General features: G+C 34.4%; 1 long non-coding RNA gene across 1 annotated transcript; it reads right to left on the bottom strand.

Annotated features, from left to right (window-relative positions):
* Positions 1-5,489: 5,489 nt before the first annotated feature.
* Positions 5,490-7,957, bottom strand: LOC141385548 (uncharacterized). The gene is made up of 2 exons (XR_012405946.1): positions 7,811-7,957; positions 5,490-7,413 (listed from the first exon to the last, which is right to left on the bottom strand). It is a non-coding gene; the product is annotated as an uncharacterized lncRNA (long non-coding RNA).
* Positions 7,958-12,585: the final 4,628 nt, after the last annotated feature.

Here is a 12,585-nt window from a genome sequence, read left to right as displayed (position 1 = left end):
AATCAGAAAAGTTAAGGTAAATAGTAACTAGAACTTTGTTAGATAATAAAAACTTTAACTAATTACTAATAACTTTTAACAGTTAAAATTATTATATACAGTTGATATCAGAATTTTTAAAAAATTTTTTACGAAGGAAAGATTTTTTCAGCGCATTTCTAAACATAATAGTTTTAATAACTCATTTCTAATAACTGATTGATTTGATCTTTGCCATAATGACAGTAAATATTTAACTATATTTTTAAAGACATTTCTAAACAGCTTAAAGTGACATTTAAAGGCTTAACTAGATTAATTAGGCTAACTAGGCAGGTTAGGGTAATTAGGCAAGTTATTGTATAATGATGGTTTGTTCTGTAGACTATCGAAAAAATATAGTTTAAAGGGTCTAATCATTTTGTCCTTAAAAAGGTTTTTTAAAAAAATGTAAAACTTTTATTCTAGCCGAAATAAAGCAAATAAGACTTTCTCCAGAAGAAAAAATATTATCAGACATACTGTGAATATTTACTTGCTCTGTTAAACATAATTAAGGAAATATTTAAAGAAGAAAAAAAATTAAATGGGGGTTTAATTATTCTTATATTTTACTGTATAAACATAGCGTCATTATGCGCTATTGTGTTATATGCATCAAGTTAAACAGTGCAAAACATGTAGTACAAGTAGAGTAAAAGTATCTAAATACTCCTCAAAGTATGAATAAAAAGCCCTTCTAAAAGTACTTGTAGTAAGTATTTTGCCATGAAAATGTAGCTTAAATCAGTTCTGTTTTGTTTCAGTGGTGTTAGTAAAGTAGTGTTTACTTAAGTGTTTAGTTAAGTAGGGGAGAGTGGGATGAAAGTACTTTTTTTCTTTTTAAATGATAATGTTTTAGACATAAATATATTTTTGCTGTCTTACTAACTCACAAAAGTGGTCTATCAATATCAAGTGGTATTTTGAAAACAACTGAAAAATAATTTCACTTTAAACAGCTAACTCTATCAAGCCTCTTCAGCTGTTCCAGAATGCAGCAGCACGAGTGGTCTTCAATGAACCTAAACGAGCTCATGTCACTCCGCTGCTAGTCCGTTTGCACTGGCTGCCAGTTGCTGCTCGCATCAAAATCAAAGCTCTGATGTTTGCCTACAAAGCGACTTCTGGCCTTGCTCCTCCTTATCTGGTCTCACTTCTGCAGATCTAAGTGCCCTCCAGAAACTTGCGTTCTGTGAATGAACGTCGCCTCGTGGTTCCATCCCAAAAATGGAAGAAATCACTTTCGCTCACGCTCAATCTGCCCAGTTGGTGGAATGAACTCCCTAACTGCATCAGAACAGCAGAGTCACTCGCTATTTTCAAGGAACGACTAAAAACTCAACTATTTAGTCTCCACTTCACTTCCTAATCTGCAATTGCCTCTCTGAATATCACACTAACTGTACCCAAAAAAAATAAAAAAGTACTAATACTTTCCTTCTTAGACTTTACAGACCTGAAACTTGCCTATAGCACTTATTCATTGTTGCTCTTATAGTTGTGTAAGTTGCTTCCTTGTCCTCATTTGTAAGTCGCTTTGGATAAAAGCGTCTGCTAAATGACTAAATGTAAATGTAAATGTAAACATCGTTACTTTTGACCCCATCAGTAACAACAAAAGTACTGTAACACATGGGTGGGTCAAAAGTAACACAACAATATTTGCTAGATTTCCTGGCCTAATCTTGTTTATTTTAAATATATCTGACTATGGGCCCTATCATACACATTGCTGGCACATTGCTATTTTGAAAAACTATAAAGGCGCAGTGTTAGTTGTGCGCCTCGCTTACACATTGCTTAATACAGACAGGGTGTACAGAAATACGCAAATATCTTAACATATGAAAAAGAATTAAAATATTAAGGATATAAATAGGACATAATAAGCATATATATTTATAGGATATAAATATAAAGGATTAAAATATTACAAAACATATTATTTTCTAGCCTACATAAATATAAAAACCATACTTTCATGCCTTCTTCATCTCGTGTTTTTTTCAGTTTATTCGTGGCAATTTGCTTTTGTATAATGTTATCATTATTAGCAGTATTATTTATTAAATGCATATTTATATTTGTTTTTAATAAAAACAAGCTTAGATTTGTCCACTTGTCAGGTTTTAGACCATTTGGGGCACAGCATGTGTATTAGGATATAACTCAGTTTTTTGAACACACTTCAGTATTATTGTTCATTTATTCATATGCTGGAAATTAGAACTGAATTTAGAAATAGTTTTGAAACAAATCTTTGTGCTTAACAAACTAAATTAATTATTTATAGGCTAATGGATGTCTGTGCGTACAAGAAGTTTCCCTATCCACGAGAGCGAAAGGGAAAGTAAAGAATGAGGAGGCTCATCTCTCATTCTCACGCTGTAGATGCTCTGTTTAACTGTTTTCTCACTAGTGAAATGTTCAGCTTTTCCACTTACAAAGTCTGTCATCTAAATAGCAAATGCGCTATGGCGCGACACAACTGACTTTTAAAGGGAATGGAAGATGAGACTCTGAGTGGTTTATTCTCAAAACACACCTATAACTCATTAGAAAAATATGCTCAACCCTTTTAGACCATACGCCACGGCACAAAGTGGATTTTTCCATCCTTAAAATAGCAAAAGTGGATTCTGACACGCCCATATTGCTTTTGCGCCCTGCGCTTTGCGCTTGGATAGTCTAAATTGAGCCAATAGTCTTGTAGTCAGAAAGAAAGAACACAAACAGCACTACTCAAAAGTAAGATCAAATGTATTACCTTAGTTTTATCCCAACAACTGTAAATAAGCCACTGAGCATGTTAAATTTTTGAATGGGTCACTCTTTTTGCTTGTGTGAATGATTCAGTAACTCAAAGTGCACAAATTTAATTACATTTCACTAGTGTAAAAATGACAAGTGGAGTAAACCAAACAATGAAAATCTTACTAGTGCTAGAAATATAATTTGCTTTTTATAGCCTATAGCTTTTACAACATAATACTTTACCTGAGTGTAGTTGATGTAGGTCTGGTTAAAATCAGGCTTCATATTCTCAGAGGTAGGAATTCTCATTAGGTGACTTGAAAAGATGTCATAGTTTCTTGGTTATGCCTTGAGACTGTCTATAGTACGCCCTTAGATGAATCACTATATGAGATTTGAGGGAATGGAGATTTATAAGAGATTTGTTTGAGGCTGAGACAAAGAGAGAACAGCTTTGAAAACTGTCTTGTTCAGAAGTGCAGCCGGAGGACAAGGTCACCCTCATACAGTCAAAATATACTTTTTAGTTACTTAGTGTTAAAGCGGGGAAACATTGTGTATGTAAATGTAAAGCTGGAGCTGATATCCACACAAATCTTTTACAGAATGTTACATCTGAATCATTTGTGCTTTGGAACTGTGTAGTGGTAACAACTGATATATAATTAATTTATATTTACTCAGAAGACAACGTATGCAACGTAGATGTATTTCATTTTCAAGACAGCACATTAAAATGTTTAATTAATAAAAAGGAAATTTAATATTAATTCATTCATTTTCTTTTCGGCTTAGTCCCTTTATTAATCGGGGGTCACCACAGCGGAATGAACCGCCAACTTATCCAGCATATGTTTTACGCAGCGGATACCCCTCCAGCTGAACCCAGTACTGGGAAACACCCATATACTCCCACATTCACAAAAATACAATACAGCATACAATGCTACGGCCAACTAAGCTCATTCAATTCACCTATAGCACATGTCTTTGGACTGTGTGGGAAACCAGAGCACCCGGAGGAAACCCACGAGAACATGCAAACTCCACACAGAAATGACAACTTAGACCCAGCTAAGGATGGAACAAGCGATCTTTTTGTTGTGAGATGACATCGCTACCCACTGCGCCACCGCACCACTCCTGCCCTATAATTTAATATAAATAAAAATTATTACATATTAATAATTTAAATATATTTTATTATAATATATTACATTTATGTATTAATAATAAAATCAGTAATTTTTTCGTAGTTGGTCCAGTTTCTGCAATTAAAATGTTAAGATTTTGATATGAACCGTTGCTTTATGATTTTGTTCCATCAGATTATAATAAGTTATAATAACTGTCATTTCATTTCTATTTGGAAAATCAAGGACAGCTTATTTTTGGTAATGAATAAGTGAATTGAACATTTAGAGCTTTTAAATTAGGGTAAATCTTAATATTTTGAGCTTTATCAAAGAAACCAGAATAAAAAAAAACACATTTCAAAAACAAGGGTTAACTGTGTTAAACAAATGTCTCTTTAGCGAAATGCATATTAACTGATTTCTGAAGCATAGCATGGCTAAAAACATTGCAGTATTAGATGCTGAAAATTCTGCATTTTCCCTAATGGATTGAAAACTATTTTAAAATGATCAGCACAAAACAATTATTATTGTAATAATGATTTTATTGTAAATATGTTTGCACAATACAATCTTAGAAATGCAGGGTTATTTAAACCGAAATTGGGTAAAATATGGACTAACCCAAACATTGGGTTTATTCATTCATTCATTCATTCATTTATTTTCCTTTGACTTACAACCTTTAATCATCAGGGATCACCACAGCTGAATGAATCGCCAACTAATCCAGCATATGTTTTACACAGCAGATGCCCTTACAGCTGCAACCCAGTACTAGGAAACACCCATACACACTCATTCACACACACACACACACACTACAGCTAAATTTGTTTATTCAATTCACCTGTACTGCATGCCTTTGGATTGTGGGGGAAACCGGAGCACCCAGGGGAAACCCACGCAAACACGGGGAGAACATGCAAACTCCACACAGAAATGCCTACTGACCCAGCCGGGACTTGAACCAGCGACCTTCTTGCTGTGAGACGACAGTGCTAACCACTGAACCACCGTGTCATTCGGTTTAATTTGGTCGTATTAATTTAATTTAAAAAAATGAACCCAGCGGTTGGTTTAATCTGTATTACACCCAGCATTGGGTTGAACTAACGAAGCATTTTTAGAGGGTACTCTCAGTCAAATAAATGCAGTCTTGATACTTTCAGAAACAAACAAAAATCATATACAGCCTAAACTTCAGAATGACCATGTACATCAAACAAAGTTAAGATAGTAAAGCACAAAATTTTTCCTCAGGGTGTGTATTTTTGTGTGTGTGTGTTTTGGTTTGAGGGGGTGTATGTATGTTTTGGGCCTGCAAATGGCCTATTGTGTGCATGTGTTTGTGTTGCATGTAAATGAATGTGTATGTGTGTGTGTGTATGTGTGGGAGAGCGTGTGTGATTGAACTCCCCCTCCTCAGGCAGGAGTGTGATTGGCTTTAAACAGATTAACATTCTAACGGTCAGAGTCTCAAATCCACCCAGTAACACAGAACTAAATCTGCTCATTAAAACATGCTAACCCTGTACCACATATGCTCTCTGTCTCATTCACTTTTTCATTTCTTCGTTTTTATTTTATTTTATTTATTTCATGTTGTTGCAGGATCAGTGAAAATCCATCTCTTCGATAAAACTTTATTTCTCGTTTTAAACTTTACCTGACAAAACATTTAGATAATTCACTTTCAAGCATCTTTAAGTGGGTTGAGTTTGCTTAATTTACTGCGTTTTAATTTACTCAATTGGAATAAGTTCTAAATACTTTGGTAATTGTTTTACTTAAAGTTAAATGTTTAAAAAAACTTGAATGGTTTAAAGGCACGATTAAAAAATATTAAAATCTGGCATCATTTAGTCTCCCTTTACTAATTGTTCAAACTTGTTTGAGTTTCTTCTGATGAACACAAAATATAATGTATTTGAAAAAAAATTACCTATTGACTTTTTTTTTTCTAGGTCTATGCGTTTCATCAACCAGATTTTTTCTAAATGTTTTCTTTTGTGTTCAACAGAAGAAAGAATCCCATAAATCATAAAACACATAAAGGAGAAATAATGATGAGGCGTTTAAAAAAAGAACCATCCTTCACTTGAAAATTTACTTTCGCTGCTTGTTCAAACTACTTATTTAAAGTAAGTTAAAATGACAAAATTCACAAGTTTTTTTTTAGAGACAACGTACTTGTTTTATGTTCAATTCACTTCAAACCACATTTGTAAAAACAATTAAGTTAACTTAATTAATTTGTGTTGGGACAATATGAATAAATTGGGTAGAATTTTACATTGTTATAAGGCAACTGGTCTGAGATAACTGCACTGTAAAAAATTCAGGGTTCCACACAATTCATTCATGTTGCCCCAACACAAGTAGACCAAACATAACAAAATGTCCCCAAAAAAAATCTCAAGAATTGTGTTGTTTTAGCTCATTTAAAAGTTCACATGAACAAGACCATTTTTTTATATTGTGATGCGGTTCCTAGTTAAACTGAATATTAAATGAGTAAACAGTGGGTTGGCTTGTTTTTTCTACTGTTAGCTGATTGGATGTAGTAAAGTAGGCATTTGATTCAGAAAGATGGGGTAAAGGGTTAAGGGAGAGTTATTATTACAACCTTACAGACCTACAACCTACAACCTCTTCTCACCACCGTTTGTTGTCAAAATTGACTGTTGGAGCAGCGTGGATCAATATGTTAACTATGCCCAATTGATAAGATATGCACTCACTGGCCACTTTATTAGGCACACCTTACTAGTACTGAGTTGGACCCCCTTTGGCCTTAATCCTTCATGGCATAGATTCAACAAGGTACTGGAAATATTCCTCAGAGATTTTGGTCCATATTGACATAATAGCCTCACGTAGTTGCTGCAGATTTGTCGGCTGCACATCCATGATGCGAATCTCCTGTTTCACCACATCCCAAAGGTGCTTTATTAGATTGAGATCTTGTGACTGTGAAGGCCTAAAGTGTGCCAAGAAAAAATCCCCTTCACCATTACACCTCCACCACCAGCCTGAACCATAGGTACAATGCTGGATGGATCCATGCTTTCATGTTGTTGATGCCAATTTCTGACCCTACCATCTGACTATCGCAGCAGAAATCGAGACTCCTCTGATCAGGCAATGTGTTTCCAGTCTTCTATTGTCTAATTTTGGTGAGCCTGTGCAAATTGTAGCCTCAGTTTCCTGTTCTTAGCTGACAGGAGTGGCACCCTGTGTGGTCTTCTGCTGCTGTAGCCCATTCTCCTCTGACTTCTGGCATCAACAAGGCATTTGCGTCCACAGAAATGCCGCTCACTTTATATTTACTCTTTTTCGGATCACTCTCTGTAAACTCTAGAGATGGTTGAGCATGAAATTCCCAGTAGATCAACAGCTTCTGAAATACTCAGACCATCCCGTCTGTCACCAGTCAACATGCCACAATCAAAGTCACTTAAATCACTAGAGGAAGAGTGTTCATAATCTGACAATTACACTGAAAAAAGGAAGTGCATTTTCAGATTTTAATCAAAGATTACAAGAGCAAATCATTTTTTTCTTAATGACATGCACAGATAAATTATTCACCACAAAACTAGCAATGTGAGCTAACAAAATGATATGGTTAGTTTTGATTTCTTCAGGACTTTAAATATGTAGTTTGAACAAGCAGGAAAAATATTTTTGAGTGTTAGCTTATTGGGTTTTACAGTGTAGCAATGCTCTTTATAGTTCTCTCAAAAGCAAATATCAAACAAATTAATAATGTTTCCTTGTTCTAGTTGAAGTTGATTTTGCTGTGTCACCATCATAGTGCACAGTGACTCTGCAACCAGAGATGATTGTGGAATGTAATTTTCCACTCCCCCTGCTTTTGCTGATGTGTAATTCACCTGCAAGCTTTTGTCATGTGCATCTTTGAGGAAGTGTTTCCAATCTCTCTCGCTCTGTCTCTTGTTTTCTCTCTGCATTGTCTGTCTATTGAGAGAGAAGAAGGTGTGTTGACTGCATTGATTGTATGAAAGGCGTTTTCTGTGTGTGAGAATAAATAGAACATTTCTCAGAGACTTGTGTTTCACACATGGGGGTTGGTCCTTTCATTTTTGTTTTCAGCTGAGGAAGCAATTGATTTAGTCAACCATTTCAATCAGTGACTTTAGTTATTTGATGAACTATTAGTTTGTTTGGCTGGGAAGATGACATGTAATAGTTTACCTAAAAATTAAAAGTACTACATAGTGTACCTACCCTCAAGCCAGCCTTGGTTTATATATATATATATGAATTCCTTCTTTCTGACAGACACTGTTTGAGTAGTCAAAATTGTATCTTGATTCTTCCATGCTCTATAATGGTGTTGAGTAGTGGTCGGTTTATTTTAACGCTTCCAAAAGTGCATAAATCCATCATAAAACTAATCGCTACCCTGCTTGGTGGATAGCACACATTTTATGAAGCGAATCAATGTTTTTGTAATAAATATATTTCTAAATTTTAATTTATAAATATAAAAATAATGCATATTATTTATCATTTCTAAAACCCGAAGCACTACAACAACTGAGAAAATTTAAACAATTAATACAATACAAGAATTCAACATAAAAAAAGAATAACATATAAACACATTAGAAAGATTAAGAATATCACTGATTTCTTGACTGACCATTGATATGGGATAAATAATGGGATAAGTTTAATTCTTGGGTAAACTATTTCTTTAATAATGATAGTGAGGTTAACAAAATGTCTTTTTTCAATTTTCAATTTAATTTTTTTTTAAATTTCAATTTTATTGTCTTTCAAATTTGTATGGCTTTTTTATTTTGTGAACTACAATTGATGATAGTTTAAAAATGTTTTATTTAGTTGTAAAAAATAACACGATGCATTATAAAATAGAGGTTCTTTATTTAGATAGATGGTTCTATTGGTTCATTCCGGTTCCTTGTAATTAAAGATGATTCTTTCAATTCTTTTGAAATCTTCTTCAAACCAAGAAAAAATAATCTTTTAAGAGTTATTTACGAAAATGTTCTTTGGGGAACCAAGAATGGTTCATCCATGGCATAAACAAAACAAAACAAAACAAAAAACAAAACATAAAAAAATGTCTTTTATTGCTAGACAGAGGAAAGTTTTGAGTGTTGAATGTGTTATTTTAGTTTTGGTATTAAAGTGTAAATGTACATGTACTCAATAATATTTATTCATCACATATTATAAAATATGCTAACAGCAAAGTATATTTTTTTAGTAATTAATAGTGGTTTTAAACCTCTTAGTATTGCTGAGAGCAATGTTTAGATATGGCAAGCTATTTTAGCTTAAAACATTTCCATTATTATTTATCATAATTGCATTTTAACTAGTAAGGATGAAATCGAAGCAATATTAAATTCTTATTAGTTAGAATGGCCAGTGTTGGAGGTAACGAATTAAAAGTATGTTGAGTTTAGTCATATATATATATTTTTATTCCGTTTCTAAGAACAGTTGAAGTCAGAATTATTAGCCCCCCCTGCATTATTCGCCCCCCTATTTAATTTTTTCCCTAATTCCTGTTTAATGGAGAGAAGATATTTTTTCAACCTATTTTTAAACATAATAGTTTAATTACTCATTTCTAATAACTGATTCATTTGATCTTTGCCATGATGACAGTAAATAATATTTTACTAGATATTTTTCAAGACACTTCTATACAGCTTAAAGTGACATTTAAAGGCTTAACTGGGTTAATTACGTTAACTAGGAAGGTTAGGGTAATTAGGCAAGTTATTGTAAAATGATGGTTTGTTCTGTAGACTATTGAAAAAAAATTAGCTTAAAGGGGTGAATAATTTTATCCCTAAAATGGTGTTTAAAAAATTAAAAACTGCTGTTTTTCTTGCCGAAATAAAACAAATAGGACTTTCCCCAGAAGAAAAAATATTATCAGACACACTGTAAAAATGTTCTTGCTCTGTTAAACATCATGTAGGAAATATTTAAAAAAGAAAAAAAAAATTTCAAAGGGGGCTAATAATTCTGACCTTAACTGTAAGTAATAAGTAATACATCACTTTTTAAAAAAATTAGTAATAATATTTGAGTTACTTTAAAAAAATACTGCAAGTTACTTTTTAGTTTAGTTAATTAGCTTTTAAAAATACTTTGCTGAATAAAAATTAAAGTTGACAATAAATCACGCAGATAAAGAGAGAATGGGTTTATTATTTTGAACACATTGAAGACGTGGAAAAGGGCATTGCCTCAATGGACTGTGATTTTATCAACACAATCTCATGGTAATTCGTAACTTTTTGATTTAGTGGCTAATTCCTATGAATTCGTTCGATCTAATTCGTACAATTTGGTACGATTTGCTCATCACCCAATGACGGTTGGGGTTAGGGGTGGGGTTAGGTGCCATGCCTCCTTTTTAAAATCGTACATTTTTGGATAACTGAACGTACGAATTAGCCACTAAACTGACAAAACGTAATATACTTACGTTTCCTCGTGAGATCAGGCTGGATTTTATTTAAGACAAAACGTACAAAAGAAGCAAGCAGGTTGCTTCAAACTTTCAATAATCTGTATATCCGGCATGCATAGCTCTGGGGTCAGGAAGTTCTCAGATAACTTTAACTTTATCCTTAAATATTATTTTTTGATGTGTTTTTTAAAGGTAAATGAAAGTGTAGGTTAAACAATGCATTACTAATTGCAGAGCTCCTCCTTCAAAGAAAGAAAGAATGAAAAAAGTTCTGAAAGAGGTCAAGCCCCAGACAGATAATAAAAATTAACCTAATGCATTACCATAAAGAGTAACTAAGTAATGCAACTAGTTAATTTTTGGGGGAGTAACTCAATATTGCAATGCATTACTTTTTAAAAGTAACTTTCTCCAACACTGAAAATGGCAATTAGAGCTGTAGCACTCACTGTTGCATTTAAGAAAGCTTTCCAGTGTGGAACAACTCCAAGTAAAAAAGACAGAGCTCCACCCACTCATTGCATATTAACACCAGACCAATGATAGTTCGAAGGTGTTTGCCAGCTGAACTCAAGGAGAAGATACTTTGAAGAATGTTGTATGACTTCCTAAGTTATTAATATTATGAATTTTAATGGCTAACAGTTTCCAGCATTTTTCAAAATATATATATTTTTGTGCTCATCTCATGTAGGGACAAATAAGTAAAATTTCATTTTAGTGGAAGTTTCAAAGCTAGCTTTTTGAGTAGGTCATTGTAAATAGCATGAATATGTCATTTCATTTATTTGTTTATTCATTTACCTTCAGCTCACTCCCTTTATTTATCAGGGACCTCCACAGCGGAATGAACCGCCAACTTATCCAGCATATGTTTCCCAGTAGTGGGAAACACCCATACACTCTCTCACATTCACACACATACACTATGGCCAATTTAGCTTATTCAATTGACCTATAGCACATGTCTTTGGACTGTGGGGGAAAACAGCACCTGGAGGAAACCCACATATGGGGAGAACATGCAAACTCCACACAAAAATGCCAACTGACCCAGCCAGGGCTCAAACCAGTGATCCTCTTGCTATGAGGCAAAAGTGCAAACCACTGAGCCACTGAGTTTGGATGTTCTCCCCTTGTTCGCATGGGTTTCCTCCGGGTGCTCCGGTTTACCCCACAGTCCAAAGACATGCGCTATAGGTGAACTGGGTAAGCTAAATTTGTTGTGTATGTGTGTGAATGAGTGTGTATGGGTGTTTCCCAGTATTGGGTTGCAGCTGGAAGGGCATTAGCTGCGTAAAACATATGCTGAATAAGTTGGTGGTTCATTCCGCTGTGGCGACCCCAGATTAATAAAGGGACTAAGACAAAAAGAAAATGAATGAATTAAAATTTGTCGATAAAACCATAAATTTCAGTATTTATTTATTTATTTTTATTATTAATGTGTGGATTTTATTTTATTTAGGCGTCTCTGTGACTTAATTTCTTAAACTGCATTCAAAATGCACAAACACAAGCGTGAGGTCAGTGAACTGGGTGAAATGGTTATTTTTTAATATTCCCAAAGTATTATGAGTGTTTGCTCATCATGGTGTCACTTTGAGGCTTTTACTGCATAAATCAGATAAAGTGAATGGGATGGTGAGTTCTGATATTTGTAAGGTGTATGTGTAAGTGTGTGTGTGTGTGTGTGTGTGTGTGTGGAATGCTGCTCTGGCCTGACTCCAGGTTGAGGGAGGATAGCGTTTCCAATCCGATAGCCTGGAAGCATTCAGGTTTGGTAAGTTTCTAAGGCACACACACACTCAAACACACACAGAGAAAGGGAACAGGTTGCTCAGACCAGCCTGGCAAGAAAGATGTGAGACTAAACATTTCCCGGTACTAACTGTTGTAGACACTAAGCAACACGTACACACACACACAGCGTCCTTCAGAATATATACCTATATTTTGATGTACATTTCTGCTAAACACTTGTTTCTGAGGTCCTGGATTTCAGTTATTCCTACATATTTTTTCTCTCATTTTTTTTCCTCACAGCAGAGGAATGTGAAGATTATGTCAGTGAGAGGCAGGTACAGAGACTAGCGCTAATTACTCTCTCTCTTTCTCTCTCTCTCTCTCTTTTTTTCTCTCCGCCCGGTCTCCCTCGTTTTCCCTCCCTCCACCTCCTCCTCGATC

This window comes from Danio rerio, chromosome 1 (assembly GCF_049306965.1).
Source record: "Danio rerio strain Tuebingen ecotype United States chromosome 1, GRCz12tu, whole genome shotgun sequence".
Classification (NCBI taxonomy): Eukaryota; Metazoa; Chordata; class Actinopteri; order Cypriniformes; family Danionidae; genus Danio; species Danio rerio.
This window is presented reverse-complemented; position numbering and strand designations above follow the sequence as displayed.